Source organism: Dama dama, chromosome 15, assembly GCF_033118175.1.
Source record: "Dama dama isolate Ldn47 chromosome 15, ASM3311817v1, whole genome shotgun sequence".
In the NCBI taxonomy this organism is placed as follows: domain Eukaryota; kingdom Metazoa; phylum Chordata; class Mammalia; order Artiodactyla; family Cervidae; genus Dama; species Dama dama.
The window spans coordinates 65,302,256-65,318,803 of NC_083695.1; the positions used below are offsets into that span (position 1 = coordinate 65,302,256).

At 44.7% G+C, this 16,548-nt stretch overlaps 1 pseudogene; it reads right to left on the reverse strand.

The window, feature by feature from the left end:
- Positions 1-4,200: 4,200 nt before the first annotated feature.
- Positions 4,201-6,042, reverse strand: LOC133069893 (protein FAM50A-like; annotated as a pseudogene).
- Between the last annotated feature and the right edge of the window lie 10,506 nt (positions 6,043-16,548).

Here is a 16,548-nt window from a genome sequence, read left to right on the forward strand (position 1 = left end):
TACAGGGCTTCCCTGATGGCTCAGCAGTAAAGAATCCACCTACAATGCAGGAGACACAGGAGGCCAAGGTTTGATCCCTAGGTTGGGAAAATCCCCTGGAGAAGGAAATGGTAACCCATTCCAGTATTCTTTGCCTGGAAAATCCCATGGACAGAGGAGCCTGGCTGGATACAGTCCTTAGGGTTACAAAGAGTTGGACACAACTGAACGGCTGAGCACGTACGCACACACAATTATATTATACCACAATAAAATTGATTTTCAAAAATTTGCCTTGGGACATGAAAGACATGCCCTATACATTCTTTATAAATTGCATCATATGGGGAAGTAGGAAAGATGACGGTTGGGCTGCTGGTTGTGTGACAGACCAGCAGGGAGTAGGGTGAGGGAGATCCTGGCAGGGTCACCACAGCCTGGAGCTCAGCTTGAGGGGCTGTGACTTCCCCTCATTCCATCACCCAACACATCAAAGGGTACCTGCATAGTGTCCTTACAGAGCCTAACAGTCTGTGGTGGGAAAAATAATGGCCCTTCAAAAATGTCCACGGTCTGAGCTCTGGAGCCTATGAATATGTTATCTTTTATGGCAAAAGGGATTCTGCAGATGGGATTAAGGGACTCTTGAGTTGGGCAGTTTATCCTGGATTGTCCAGGTGGGCCCAATGTAATCACAAGAAGGAGACAGGACTTCCCTGGTGGTCCAGTGGTTAGACCAAGAATCTGCCTGCCAATGCAGGGGACATTGGTTTGATCCCTGGTCCAGAAAGATTCTACAGGCCATGGGGCAACTAAGCCCATGAGCCAAAACTACTGAACCCAAGTGCCCTAGAGCTTGTGCTCCATAACAAGAGAAGCCACTATAGTGTGAAGCCCAAGCACTTCAACTAGAGAGTAGCCCCTGCTCACTGCAACTAGAGAATGTACATGCCAAGCTACCATAAATGGAAAAAAAATTTTTTTAAAAGAAGAGGGAAACAGGTGGGTCAGAGAAGATGTGACGGTAGAATTAGAGGTAGAATGCTGTGATTGCTTTGAAGATGGAAGGGGCCATGGGCCAAGGAATGTAGGCAGCCCCTAGAAGTTGGACAAGGAGAGGTGACAGTTCCTCCCCTACAACCTCCAGAAAGGAACACAGCCTTGCTGACACCTTGACTTTAACCCAATAAGACCCACTTCAGGCTCCTGACCTCTAGACAGTAAGACAATAAGTGTGTGTTGTTTTAAGCTTCTAAATTTATGGTAATTTGTTAAGAAACAATAGGAAACTAATGCACGGTCTAATGCAGAAAAATGTATAAATAAACAATTATTGTACCCTACCTTAAACTTGGGTCATAAAAGGATTGAGTACCAAGTGTGATGGTTCAATCAAGGAGCCACTCAATGAGTTAGGAATTACTTTCTACAAAAGTGACCCAAACTGATGCCTCAAGGATGGTGTTGCAACGTGTTCACAAAAACCCATTCCTTCTTCCCTGGGAATACAGCTAGAATATATTTTCCAGACTCGCTTGCAGCTAACTGTGGCCACGTGGCTGAGTTCTAGTCAGTGAAACCTGAGCAGAAATGATGCATGCTGATCCATCAAAACCTCCTCATGTGCTCATCCAATGCTCTTTCCCACTGTACTCACAGCTGTGTCAATGCCCAGGGCAATCTTGGAAGCCACACATGGAAAATGGCAACCCCGCCCCCAACCCTATCACCCAACATCTAGGAACACCAGTTTAGCTTTTCATGAGAATTTGAAAACCACTTTTTGTGTTAATTGCTGTTAAGTATGAGATTTGTGACAACATTCAGCATAATACTAAGTAACAGGGATGGGGAAAGGTTAACAGGGAAGAGAGTAGCACCTCTAAGCAACTTGAAAAAGCTCAAATATGGCTGGACCAGTGTCTAGATGAGGCACAAAAGGGGGTCTGTGAAGGATGGGGTGCAGGTTGAGCTGCACAGGTAAGCACTAGGTGGGTTGTGAGCACAGGTGAGCCATGAGACCTGATTTGCATTTTAAAAAGAGCAATCTGGTAAATTCCCTGGTAGTTCAGAGGTTAGGACTTGGGCGCTTTCACTGCTGGGGTCCTGGTGGTGGAACCATGCCATGCAGCACAACCAAAATAAATAAATGCATACATGTATACAAAAAATAAAACTAAGAAATAAAAGCAGCAATCTGCCTAAAGGTGCCAGGGCCCAGAGGAAGTAAACCCCAAAGAAGTAAATATAAAGGCCAGATGCCAGTTTGGGATGATGGTGAAATGGAGGCCTCCCTGCTCAAGGAAGCAGTCTGTGGTCTGATCGTGCGCAGCCCAGATGAGCTTCCCGTGAGCCACAACCAGGTTGGGTTCCCATCCCTGTCCTGCAGGCCAGGCCAAGCATTTCACCATCTTACAGAGTTTGTCTTATAGAGGGAAATTCACTTCTAGTAGGCCATTCTGGATTTTCCTGCCGGAGTAGCTTTGCTTCTAGTATCTTAAGGGGAGGAAAGAGACTGGTGAGTTCAGCATCTGGACTCACCTGTAGACCTTGACACACAGGTGCACTGAGGCCTTCTCTTTCCTGTTTCAGACTCCTGCCGGCAGACAGTAGACCGCCTCGGAGTCAGTGCTGGTCTCCACAGAAAAACCACACTACTTCATGTGGGAAAACAAGCCCATTTGGAAATGTAGACTTGAGGACGTTGCCTAAATTCATTCTTGCCCATTGCAGGCCTGTGTCCCTAGGTCTAGTGAGCTGTCCAGGGACCACAGTCTACCTGGTCCTGACCAACGTTAGAGGGGACACCTCACTGGGAGTGGGGTGACTTGGGTTCTTCTCCAGTAGCTGGATGCTGGGGGCAGCAGTTCTAGCTCTGGGCCTCATGGTTCCATTTGTAAAGCCAGGGGTTGGACTCAACTCCTAAAGGCTCCCTTGGTTCTGGAATACTTGGCAAGCAGCTGGTGATATCCAAGCTTGTAATTTCTAACCCTTCCTCATGGTCCTCTAGCAAAATTAGAATGGCTAGCAGCTAGTGCCGGAAAAGCTGACAAGGGCACTGGGAGACTTTGTGCTTTTTACTCTGTTTCCAATTGTGTAAAATGAACATAATAAAATCATCTAATTTAGGAGCTACTCTAAACAGGGAAGGATGAGCCATCTGCACCCAGTGCTCAGCTTGCCAGCTCCAAGTAAACCATGCCCCCACCCTCTTAATCCAGGCCCCAGGAATGCACACTTTAAGAAATCTCTTGGTCTTGATTTGAAGGGGCTCATTCTTTTCTTCTACTATGTGGTTTTAATATTTTCTTTTCTAGCAGTCTCGCTGTATCTTTGGCTTTTATTATATAAATTTGTGAATGTAAATGGACTCTACATTTAAACAAATAAAAATTGCTCCCCAAAACAACAAACAAACCTTACAAGATTAAATTAGATAAGAATTTAGGAGTGGAAGGGAGGCTTCAGAGGGAGGGGATATATGTGTACAAATAGCTGATTCACATTGTTGTATAGCAGAAATAAACACAATGTTGTAAAGCAATTATGCTCCAATTAAAAATAAAGCTATTGGATCTTTCAGCAGCAAAAAAAAAAAAAAGAATTTAGGTAATAATTCCTAACATGTATTTGTAGCTATTACTGTCCCATATACTGGGCTTAATGCTTTATGCATAGATTTTATTTTATCCTCACAACAAATGTGTGAGTTAGATATGATTATCTCTGAGAATATTATCTCTAGGGAAACAGGCTAGAGAAGTAAAGCAACCAGCCCAGGGTTGCACAACAAGGAAGTGGGGAACTAGCCTTTGGGTGAACTACCATCCCAGTTTGCCTGGGACTCTGTTTTAGCACTGAAAATCTGCTGTCCTAGGAAACCACCCTCCTCTCGGGCCAACCAGGACAGGTGGTTATGGTAACTCAGTGGTCCTCATGGGGGGCAACATTGCTCCTCAAAGACATTCTGCAGTGGTTGTTACATTAATGGCAGTTATCATTATTTGTATCACTATTACTACCACATATAATTTTTTAACTTCTCACTCTCCCTCTCCTTACAATATCCTGACAAAAGTACAATATCATCCACTCCACCAAACCCCTTCCCATACTTACAGAAAGAGGAAGGCACTGATTGGGAGTACCCAAGGTAAAACACACCTACTTTTTTTCTACATACGATATAAACGCTTTATTAACAGCAGATCATCCTGGTGGGCCACGGCGTCAACCCAGACATCCAGCACCCAGTCACAAGTTCACCGCGGCCTCCAAGCCTCTCTCTGACTCCAACAGGGTGAGCACGTCGCCCTCGCGCACGGGGCCTTTCACGTTTCGGATGATGGAGCGGCTCGTGTCGTCCATGAATTCTACGCGCACCTGTGTGCACTGTCCCGGCGAACCGGTCCTGCGCAACACCTTGCTGTCCCTGGCAAGCTTGATGGGCTGCACACGGCTCGTGTCCATGATGGCGGCGCGGCGGCGGTCGGGTGGAGAGCACACACTTACTTTTATTTTTTTTACTGTATAATTCTGTTTATAGAAACTTCCAGAATAAGCAATCCAAACAGACAGGAAATAGACTAATGGGTGTGAGGGGCTGGCTGCTAATGGACGTGGGGTCTCTTTCAGGAGTGATTCACAACACCGTGAATGTACGCAATACCCCTGTGTGGTGTACTTTCACATGATCACAATGGTGAATTTCACTGTAAGTGAATTTTAGCTCGATCAAAAAAAAGTTTTTAAACAAAACACACATCGGGTGCTCCAAGTGTCATGTAAGAAAGAGGCAAGAAGAAAAAAAAAGAAAGAAAGAGGCAAGAAACAACAGCGCCAGGGCAGGGGCTGAGCAGGTCCGGTCCCATTAAGATGGAGCGGGGAGCCGGGCACCCGGAGTCCTGGGGACCAGAGGAGGGGACCGCAGGGAGCCGGGGCCACACTGCCGCCACGTCATCGGATCGTGTATTTGTCCCACTTCTTCTCGGGGTCGTAGGGCTCCCAGCGGCTGGCGGGGAAGATGTGCTTGTTTTTCTCGTACCAGCTCCGCAGCACCACCTTGCCTGCATGCGACTCATCCTTCTCCACAGTGGCGTCACTGAGCAGCCGCACATCGTCATGAACGTCAAAACTGAAGAGGGGCCCACTTTTCCCTCAAGCCTTGGTGACGATGAAGTCGTAGAAGCTGTGGTGGTGAGGTATGATTAAGTCCTCCTTGATGTACATGAGCTGCTCCACCCCTGCCGATCTGAGTTCGCTGAAGTCTTTGCGCAGGATCTCAAGTGCCTTCTGCAGGAACTGCTGCATCGTGTTGCCCTTCTTCATCTTGACTGAGCGCCGGTGCCCAGAGCCATCCCAGTAACAGAAGGTGATCTCAGTCTCCTCACTCTTAATCTTCTCTTGCTTGGCTTCCCACTCTTGCCGTAGCTCCTCCCGGAGCCGATTCTCCTTCTCCTCCCGGTCTCGGTCAGGCAAGAAACTTGTGTCCACATCTGGGTTCCTCCCCATTTTCCTCTTCTTTGTGGTGATCTCTTCCCTTTCCAGCTCCTCCTCCTCGCCTGCCTCCTCTTCTTCCTCCAGGGTGAAGGACAAGCTGGAGATCTTCCGCTTGGCCTCCTTCTTGCGCTCCTTTTCTCGCAGCTTCTCCAGCTTCAGCTGCAGCTCCTTCGACTGCTCCTTCTTGGCGAGTTGCTTCTCCCGCTCCTTCACCAGCGCCTCCTGCTTAGCCTTCATGTCGTTCAGGGTCACAAGACCCACAGTGCTGGACTTGAGCTCAGCCTCCACGGCGTCGTAGTGCGCGGAGAACTTCTTGTCAATGTTGGACTTCATTCTGTTCTCCTCAGCAGTCCTTTGCTTCATCTGCTCCATCTGCTCGCGCTGCTTCTCCCGCTTCTTCATGAGGTGCATGGCGCGGCCCGCCTCGCTGGCGGCACCCTTGTACTGAGCCGTGGCGGCGACGGTGGCCGCAGCGGCAGTGATGATGGACTCAACACACCTACTTTTAATTTTTTTTTTTTTTTTTTTTACAGCTTTTAACCAGAGCCTATTTTTCTGGCTCATCCAGAATTTGGATGAGAGCTCAGAGCCTGCCCCATCCCATGCAGCCTTCGATCAGGAGAAAAAGCTTGGCTGAAGAGAAGAGCAAAGTCAGCGGAATGCGTCCGTGAGTAACCACGCCCCTTGTTGTTCGGTGCTTCCCGCCTTTAAGCCTTATGAATCTTTAAAGGGGACGTTCTTATTTTCTTTTCTGAACAAAGTACATTGTAAATAAAATCGTTTCAAAACACGGCTGAGTCGTGGTTTCCACACAAAGGGAAAACCCTCTAAAAGGGAAACAGCCCAACCAAACGTAAGGTAGGAACTTCAAGGGCCATGGGTCCTTAAGTGGTGGCCCCTGTCCTATAGAAGTGGCTCTAAGCCTCAAAAAGTTCAACAGAAATACCATATGATCCAGTAATTCCATTTCTGGGTATATACCCCAAATTAAAAGAATTGAAAGCACCACATTCATAGCAGCAGTATTCTCAACAGCCAAAAAATGGAAGCAACCCAAATGTCCATCCAGATTTATGAATAGATAAAAGTGATATAGCTATACAATGGGCTATCATTCCTCCTTAAAAAGGAAGGGAATTCTGACACATCCGACAATGTGGATGAAACTTGAGGACTTTATGCTAAGTGAAACAAACAAGTCACAAAAGAAGAAATATTTCATGATTCCAGTCATATGAAATATCTGAAGTAGCCAAATTCATAGGGACAAAAAGTACAATGGTGGCTTCCAGAGACTGGGGGGAGAATGGAAATGGGAGTTAACAGGTATGGAGTTCCAGATTGGGATGATGAAAAATTTCTGGAGATGAATGGTGTTGATAAATGTTGTATAACAATGTGAATGTACTTTATGCTACTGAACTATACACTTAAAATTGCTAAAATGGTAAATTTTAAGCTATGTAATTTTTAAGCTCTGTAATTATTTTATCACACTGAAAAAAGAAGTACCAGTTGCCTGTAAAAAGGGAAAAAGATGTTAACAAGTGTTAGTAAAGATATGGAGAAATTGGAGCCCCTATGCATTGTTGATGGGAATGTGAAACAGTGCAACATTTTGGCAGTTCCTCAAAAAGTTAAACATGGGCTTAGCATGAAAAAAGTGAAACTGTTAGTTGCTCAGTTGTGTCCCACTCTTTGTGACCCTGTGAACTGTAGCCCGCCAGGCTTCTCTGTCCATGGAATTCTCCAGGCAAAAATACTGGAGTGGGTAGCCATTCCCTTCTCCAGGTGATCTTCCATACCCATTCTGGTCTCCTACATTGAAGGCAGATTCTTTACCATCTGAACCACCAGGGAAGCCTACAGTTTCACTCCTGGGTGTATACCTGAGAGAACTAAAAGCATATGTCCATACAAACACTTTGTACACAAATATTCATAGCAACATTATTCACAGTAGCCAAAAAGTAGAAACAACCCAAATGTCCATCAACTAATGGATGAATAAATGAAATATGGTATACCAACTCAATGGACATGAATCTGAGCAAACTCCAGAAGACAGTGAAGAACAGGGACGCCTGAAGTGCTGCAGTCCATGGGGTCGAAAAGAGTCGGACACGACTTAGTGACTGAACAACAACAACATATCTATACATGGGGTGTTATTTAGCCTTAATAAGGAATAAAGTGGCTTGGCTTCCCCAGGAGTTCCTGGTAAAGAATCCGCCTGCGATGCAGGAGACTTGCAGGAGATGTGGGTTTGATTTTTGTGGCAGGAAGATCCCCTTGAGGAGGAAATGGCTACCTACTCTGGTATTCTTGGCCGGGAAATCCCATGGACAGAAGAGCATGGCGGCCTACAGTCCATGGGATTGAAAAGAGTCAGACACAACTGAGTCACTAAACAACAACAAACAAAAGGAATGAAGTATAATACCTGCTAAACATGGATAAAACTTGAAAACGTTACATTCACTGGAAGAAACCAGATGCAAAACGCCACATATATAAAATGTCCAGAATAGGCAAATCCATAAAGACAGCAAGTAGACTTCCAGGGAGTTGGGAAAAGGAAGTAAGGCATGAGGAATGACCACTTAACGGGTGTAGATTTTCTTTTCAGAGTGGTGGAAATGTTCTGGAATTAGTGGTGATAGTTGTAAAACATTGGTGCTTTGAAAGGGTGAGTTTTGGGAATTCCCTGGTGGTCCAGTAGTTAGGACTCCGTGCTCTCAATGCTGAGGTCCCCGGTTCAATCCCTGGTCGGGGAAATAAGACCCTGGGGCAAGCTACCAGGCGAGGCCAAAAAGAAAAAAGAAAGAAAGAAGTCTGGCAGTTCCTTAAGAGGTTAAATATAAACTTAGCATATGACCCAGGAATTCCACTCCTAAGACTCGATCAAGAGAAACAGAAACACATCCATAAAAAGGCTTGGACGAGAATGTTCTAGCTGCTTTCATCATAATCACCCACAGGTGGAAACTTTCCAAATGTCCATCAACTGGTGAATGGATAAGCACAATGGGTGTCCATACATTAGAATATTATTGAGCAATAGAAAGAAATGTACTGAATTATGCTAAAACATGGAGGAACCTCAAAAACACCAACTACGTTAAGTTAAAGAAGCCAGGGGCAAAACCCTACATATTACTTGATTCCATTTATATGAAATTCCAGAAAAGGCAAATGTACAGAAAGAAAGTAGAGCAGCCTGGGGCTGTGGATGGGAGTAGAAAGTGTCAACAAAGGGGCACAAGGGAAATTTTGTGGTTGACGGCAATGTTCTAAAACTGGAGGTTGGTGGTGGTTGCACAACTTTTGTTCTATTAAAAAGCCTAGAGCTGTACATTTACAGTGGGTGAATTTAATGGTATATAAATTATACATCAATAAAGCAGTTAAGGGTTTCCCAGGTGGTGCTAGTGGTAAAGAACCCGCCTGCCAGTGCAGGAGACATAAGAGACATGGGTTCAATCCGTGGGTTGGAAAGATCCCCTGGAGGAGGGCATGACTGCCCACTCCAGTATTCTTGCTTGGAGAGTTCCATGGACAGAGGAGCGTGGCAGGCTACAGTTCATAGGGTCACAAAGAGTTGGACACGACAGAAGCAACTTGAGCAAGCATGCATGCACAAAGCAGTTAAACCTTGCTCTAAGGATATATATTGATTCAATAAAGGAAAACTCTAGCGCTCTTTGATGGTCCCCAGCTACAAGACTATTCAGCACTTGAAATATACCTTGTCTGAATTGAGATGTGCTGTTTAGTGTAATACACACTAGATTTCACGGATTTAGCATGAATAACAGAATGTAAGCTAGTCATTAGTAATTATTTACATTATTACATATGTTAATATGTAACATAATTATTACATATGTTAATGATAGTATTTAGATATACTAAGTTAAATAAAATATATTACTAAAATGAATTTCACCTTTTTCTTTTTTTTTGACAGTGCCATGTGGCTTATAGGATTTTAGTTCCCCAACCAGGCATCACGGAGAAGGCAATGGCAACCCACTCCAGTGTTCTTGCCTGGAGAATCCCAGGGATGGGGGAGCCTGGTGGGCTGCCATCTATGGGGTCACACAGAGTCGGACACAACTGAAGTGACTTAGCAGCAGCAGCAGCAGCAACCAGGCATCAAACTGGGGCCCCCTGCATTGAGAGCATAGAGTCTTAACCACTGGAGCACCAGGGAAGTCTTCTTACTTTTTAAATGTGGCCACTAGAAAATTTTCACAGGTGACTTGCATTATATTTCTATTGGTCAATGCTGCTCTAGAAGTAGGTCTAGCTACAGCTGAACCTTGATCTACCAGCTTCACAATGTCACTCAAGACCTGATTTCTTTCTAGTTTGATCTTCCACAGCATTGATTTCAACCTGGAGTTATGTTGCAGCCAGCAGCTCTTAGAGGGACATGCTTCTCTATTCAAGAGTAGAAAGTCTGTATATCAGCATTCTCTCCCAGACAGGCTGGGACTCACCCACTGGATTGTCTTAGTTCACATGCTAACCCCTGAGTCAATCCTGTGGACAGGAAGAGAGATTCCATGGATAGTTCATATGCCCTACTCCTACAGCTGGTGAGAGGGTCGACCTCTCCAGTATCACATTATAATCAGAACTGAAATCAAGAGTGTAGGGAAGGGAAAAGAATGGAATAATTGATGGGGAAGAAACCAGGAAATATCCCCACTGAGAAAGAAAGATAAATAATAACAACACAGTGTGAAGGGTGAAGTCACAGAGGTATAAACAGATTGCCTGTGGTCTGTTCTTGCTGTTGTTTCTGCTTTCTCTTACTCATACTTTTTCTCCTTGTATATCGGGTTATTGTTGATAGAATCCTGGTCATTGCATTTGAAAAATTGTTTGTACAATAGAAATAAATTGGGAGTTAAGATGTTGTCATCCTCCGTGTATGATTTTTGTTTCTTTCTATCAAATTCATGAGGACACTAGCAGTCTGAAACCACCTTACTCCAAATCCTAGCCTCAAGATTCCTTGAGCCACCCAGACTACTTGATGGTAATTTTCAAGTGTATGTGATACACCTTAGATTTACCCTTACTCCAAGATTGTAAACCATTAAGGTCCCAGCTGAAGATGTGTGTGTGTAATTTATTTAGATCTCCCTTCTTAGTGATTCTTGAACTCAAACTTTTGTCCCCTTAACCTCACAAGACCCTTAAAAGTGTATTTCAGCCACACAGTTTGTATCCCACTCATCCACTCACACAAAAGATTGCCTTTTGCTGGACTCTGAGTCCTATTTGCTCCTGAGGCTCGGTCAGGTAATTCCTTGCTAAGCTGTTAGTGCTTTGTTGTTTTTAAAAAGTTATGTTTGTCTTTTTAAAGGGTTCATCCTACTTCCTTTTCTTATTTTTAGCAATAAAGTACTTTAAGGTATAGACATGTTTTTTGTTTTTTTTTTTTTTTTTTAACTTAAAAAAATTCATTTATTTATTTGGCTGTACCAGATCTTAGTTGTATCACACAGGATCTTTGATCTTCATTGCGGCATGCAGAATCTTTAGCTGTAGCATGAGAACTCTTAGTTGCAGCATCGGTTCAATTCAGTTCAGTTCACTCAGTTGTGTCCAACTCTTTGCAACCCCATGGACCACAGCACGCCAGGCCTCCCTGTCCATCACCAACTCTCAGAGTCTACTCAAACTCATGTCCATTGAGTCGGTGATGCCATCCAACCATCTCATCCTCTGTTGTCCCCTTCTCCTCCCGCCTTCAATCTTTCCCAGCATGGGGGTCTTTTCAAATGAGTCAGTTCTTCACATCAGGTGGCCAAAGTACTGGAGTTTCAGCTTCAGGATCAGTCCTCCCAATGAATATTCAGGACTGATTTCCTTTAGGATGGACTGGTTGGATCTCCTTGCAGTCCACGGGACTCTCAAGAGTCTTCTCCAACACCACAGTTCAAAAGCATCAATTCTTCTGCACTCAGCTTTCTTTACAGTCCAACTCTCACATCCATACATGACCACTGGAAAAACCATAGCTTTGACTAGACAGACCTTTGTTGGCAAAGTAATATCTCTGCTTTTTAATATGCTGTCTAAGTTGGTCATAACTTTTCTTCCAAGTTGTGGCATGTGGGATCTAATTCCCTGATCAGGGATTGAACTTGGGTCCCCTGCATTGGGAGCATGGAGTCTTAACCACTGGACCACCAAGGAAATCCCTCGACATTGGTGTTTTTTTTTAGATATAATAGTAATGCACACTTAGCGTAAATATAGCATAACATAAACATAACTTTTATGCGTGTGGAAACCAAAATATTCATGTTACTCCCCTGCCACCCTGTTTGTTTTTTGGCCCCACTCACAGTTTGTGGGATCTTAGTTCCCTGACCAGGGATTGAACCTGGACCCTCGGCATTGAGAGTGTGGAGTCCTAACCTCTGGACTGCCAGGGAATTCCCCTTGTGTTACCCCCTTTATTGTAATAATATTTGCTTTATTGTGGTGGTCTGGAACCAAACTTGCAATATCTCCAAGGTATGCCTATAATGTCTTTGATAGATTTTGAAATCAGAGTCATGCTAGCCTCATAAAATGGGTAGGAATGTTCCCTTTTATCTACTGTATGAAGGAATTTGTGCAAGATTGATACAGTTTTATTCTTAAACATGTGCTGGTGAAGCTATCTGGACCAGGAATTTTTTTTTTTTAATTCAACTTTTAAATAGTTATAAGGATACTCAGAATTTTTTTTTACAATTCAAAAATTTTATAGATGATACTCCATTTAAAGTTATTATAAAATATTAACTATGTTCCCTGTGCTGCACATGATGTCCTTGTAGCTCATTCTTTTTTTTTTTTTTTTAAATGTTGGATGTTTCTGAACATTTCTTTTAAGTATTTTGTTTTAAAAAAATTTTTTTTTTTTTTTTTTTAATTTTTGGCTGTATTGGGTCTTTGTTGCTACACTCAGGCTTTCTCTAGTTGTGGCAAGCTGGGGCTGCTTTTCGCTGTGGTGCACAGGCTTCTTATTGCAGCGGCTTCTTTTGTTGTGGGCCACAGGCTCTAGAGTGCATGGCCTTCAATAGTTGTGGCACACAGGCTTAGTTGCCCCAGGGCATGTGCAATCTTCCCAGCCCAGGGGTCAAACTTGCGTCCCCTGTGTTGGCAGGCAGATTCTTAACCACTGGACGACCAGGGGTACCCTAGCTCTTTCATTTTACAATGCATTCTAACTTTTTTTTTAGCTGAACGCCAGATAATTTTGGGCTGAATTGCCACAGAACTCCTCACCAATGACCTTCATATTACTAAATTCGATAATCCTCGGCTTACTTGAACTTTAAGCAGATTTGATGCAGCGGATAACCTCTATCTTCTTGAAATGTTATCTTTACTTAGTTTCCAAGATACCATATTCTCCTGTTTTGTGTTTTATCAATATTTTGTTGGTTTGTTTTCTACTTCACAGGCTGTTCTTATCTGCCCTTAAGGTTGGAGTGTCCCAAGCTCAGTATTGGATGTGTTTTCTCTATCTACACTCACAAACTTGTTGATATCCCAGTCTATTTACTTGAAACACACACACATAGGCTCCCGAATAAATACACCTACCCTGGAAGCTCTCCTCTGAGTTCCAAATTCATAGATCCACTTGCTCTAGGGGCTCAGTCTTCATTTGGATGTCTAATGGCCATCTCGAACTCAATATGTATAAAACCGAGCTCCAGACTCTCCAGATCCCAAATGCTTCATCTGCAGGCTTTTCCCATCTCAGCTGATAGTCAGTTTGCATCAGGTGACCTCTAGATTCACAATCTTCCAACGACCCCCCCTTTCCACTGGGAGGAAAAAGTCGAAGTCCTTACAGTGGCCTATAAGACCCTATGCCAACTCATCTCCCTCTTACTTTCTCAGCTCCAGCTACTTTTCTTTGACTAACCTGAGCACATGCCCACCCCAGGGTCTTTGCACTTGCTGTTTCCTCTAGCTACAGGAGTTATCTAAGGGCTCAGTTCTTCAAATCTTTAGCCAATTTAAAGTTGAAACACCCCTCCCTCCCATCCAGTGATCCCTGTCCCCTTTTCTGCTTTACAATTCTCTGTAACACTTGTTTGCTGATGTATTGAATTCCATATTTATTTTGTTTGATTACCCCACGGAGGCTGGGTGTTTTGTTTGTTTTGTTCTTAATGTATCCCTAGTGCCTAGGGCAGTGCCAGTCATGCAGGGAGCAATGATAAAAACAAATCCTATCTAGCCTTCATAGTCCAAAAACCAAGGGGCCCAGCTTCTCTCTACTGAAGCTAAAGATCCCTCCATGAACAGCACTGGACTTCAAGTTGCAGTTTCCAAACCACTTCCAGCCACATCTTACCATCTCCACCACTGAAACTACTGCTTCCCACCCCAGCCTAATGTACCATTACCCTCTTGTCTGGATTGTTAAGAGCAGGTTCCCAGCAGGTCTGCTCATTTCCTCTTGCCTGTTCTAATCTATGACTCACACAAGAGCCAGTAATCCTTTTCTTTTTTTTTTTTAATGCAAGTTAAATCAGGTCGCCCCTGTGTATCCTCCACCCACACCCTATTTTTGTTGGGCTAATCCAAGGCCCTGTAAAACACCCCCATCCAGCATCTTCTTGAGTCTTCAGCTGCCCCATTCTCCACTTTGCCCCCCTGGCCCAGCAACCTTGGCCTCTTGTCCATTTTTGAAGGGGCCATGTGTGCATGTGTGAGTGCTTGCTAAGTTGCTTCAGTCATGTCCAACTCTTTGACACCCCGTAGATTGTAGCCCACCAGGCTCCTCTGTCCATGGGGATTCTCCAAGCAAGAATACTGGAGTGGGTTGCCATGACCTTCTGCAGAGGAGCTTCCCAACCCAGGGATCAAATCCATGTCTGTTAGGTCTTCTGTATTGGCAAACAGGTTCTTTATCACTAGCACCACCTGGGAAGCCTGAAGAAGCCATACTCCTTCTGATTCCAGGGCCTCTGCATGGCCCTTAGTTTGGAGCATGGCCCAAAAGTGGGTGACAGGGGCTTTAGCAGCTCTGCCCCCAAACCCCAACCACACACGCACACACAAACATATAACCTAAGCAAAAAAAAAAGGCCTCGTCTACAGCAGAGCTTCATGACAGAACCCAGAGACCAGAATATGTTGGCGCTTTGGTTGTTTAGGCAAACAATCTAACCTAAAACCTGCTCCACCCCAGGTCTTAGATAAACATTGTTCTCTTCGAGGGGCATCCCCCACCAAATCAAGTCCAACTCCCACCTTGTCCAAATCACATCCCTTCATGGCCACACTTAGACTTCATGGCTAGTCCAATCACGTCTTTATTGATTTATTTTTAATTTATTTTGTGTCTCTGCGCCTCAAAAATTTCATGAAGGCAAAGTTCCTGTCTGCTTTGCATACTGCTGACTCTCCCATGCCTCCCAAAATCTTTTTGTGGAAGGAAGTCCTTTTTTCAGAATAAATGCACAATGCCAGTGTGTGAAGAAAATGTTGAAAAAAGAAAAGACTTGCAGGCCAACTCCATCCCTCTCCTTGAAAGGGGAGGAGGAAGAAGAAAGGATACAACCCCCGCCCCCAACCCACCCCTCCTGGCCCTCCCAGTCCTCAAGAAAGTCAATCCTGGTCCAGCTCCACCCTTCTCTCACCAAGTACAGAAACCTGTTCTGTAATTAGCTTTAGTCTGAGTCGCAGGGCTTTGGGAGTGAAGAGCCTTCAAGATGATGAACGGGAACAGACTCTGATGAGACTCTGGTGTTCCAGCCACACATGGTGTTTTGAAATTCACAGCCAAGCCTCTTTGCAACACCGTGTTCCCCCAGGAGCTAAGTTACTTCTATGGCAGGCAGCGCGGGCTAGAACTCTGGAGGCCTGGGTGGTCCCTAATGCCACATGCTTAAGTCGCCTGTGGGGTCTCAGCTATAAAGTGGGATGATCATGAAAGTGAAAGTTGCTGACTCGTGTCTGACTCTTTGCGACCCCTGGACTATACAGTCCACGGAATTCGCCAGGCCAGAATACTGGAGTGGGTAGCCGTTCCCTTCTCCAGGGGATCTTCCCAAACCAGGGATCGAACCCAGGTCTCCTGTGCTTCAGGCGGATTCTTTACCAGCTGAGCCACCAGGGATGATCATGAAGGTGAACATCTTACCACAATGAGGCTCTGTACAGCTCGAGTTGTAGTTGCCTCTGTCACCTGTGCAGGTAACTGTGGATCAGGTGTGACTGTGCCCTGTGTAGCGTCCTAAGGGAAGGGATTCATATAACCCCTGTGATGACCCTCCTGTGGGCAGGGAAGGGTTTTCTGCAGAATAAATACTAGATGTCAGCTTTGCTAGCTGATTATTATTTGTCTTGGAGGTATACTCTACCTACTCAGAAGGAGTTGAACTACCTGCCAGAATGATTAAGGAAGGCCATTTTCAGATAAGTATTTTCACACAGTGATCCAATCAATACACACATACAGGCAGCCGTGTAAAAATCTGCTGGGGTAACACTGCGCCTCGTCATTTTTATGGTGTTTTATAACAGAGGGTTATTGGCCATGGATGTACTTCAGGTTCAATTGCCTCAAGTCCGAGATCTATGGCAGAGCAACCATTCCAGGGCAAAGCAAGACTTTTCAAGATCTTGCAAGACCTACCGAGGAGCCACTGGACCGTATGAGCTGTTTCTAGCATGGTTCACAAATCCATCTTCCTATAAACAGTGCCTCAGACCCTCTCTGAATGTCTGGATAAAAATTGTGTCAGCTCTGTAATTGGAACCTGTGGGTCTGCAGGGTGACATCCCTGGAATCTGGAAATCAGGCTGCCCTCTAGAATTCAAACCCTTCAGTCTGCACTGAAGTGAAGAAGGCAGGAGCCAAATTAAATCTCAGGAAAGCTTCTGGAAAGAAGGAGGGTGGGTCCAAAGAGCCTAGAAGATACCAGAGAGGAAGGATTGGGCCTGTTGTGCAGCAGTACACAGAACCGAGAGGCACCCAGTGGGCAGTATTTATATCCCATACACCAAGGACAGTGGTCCGACAGCATTGACCTT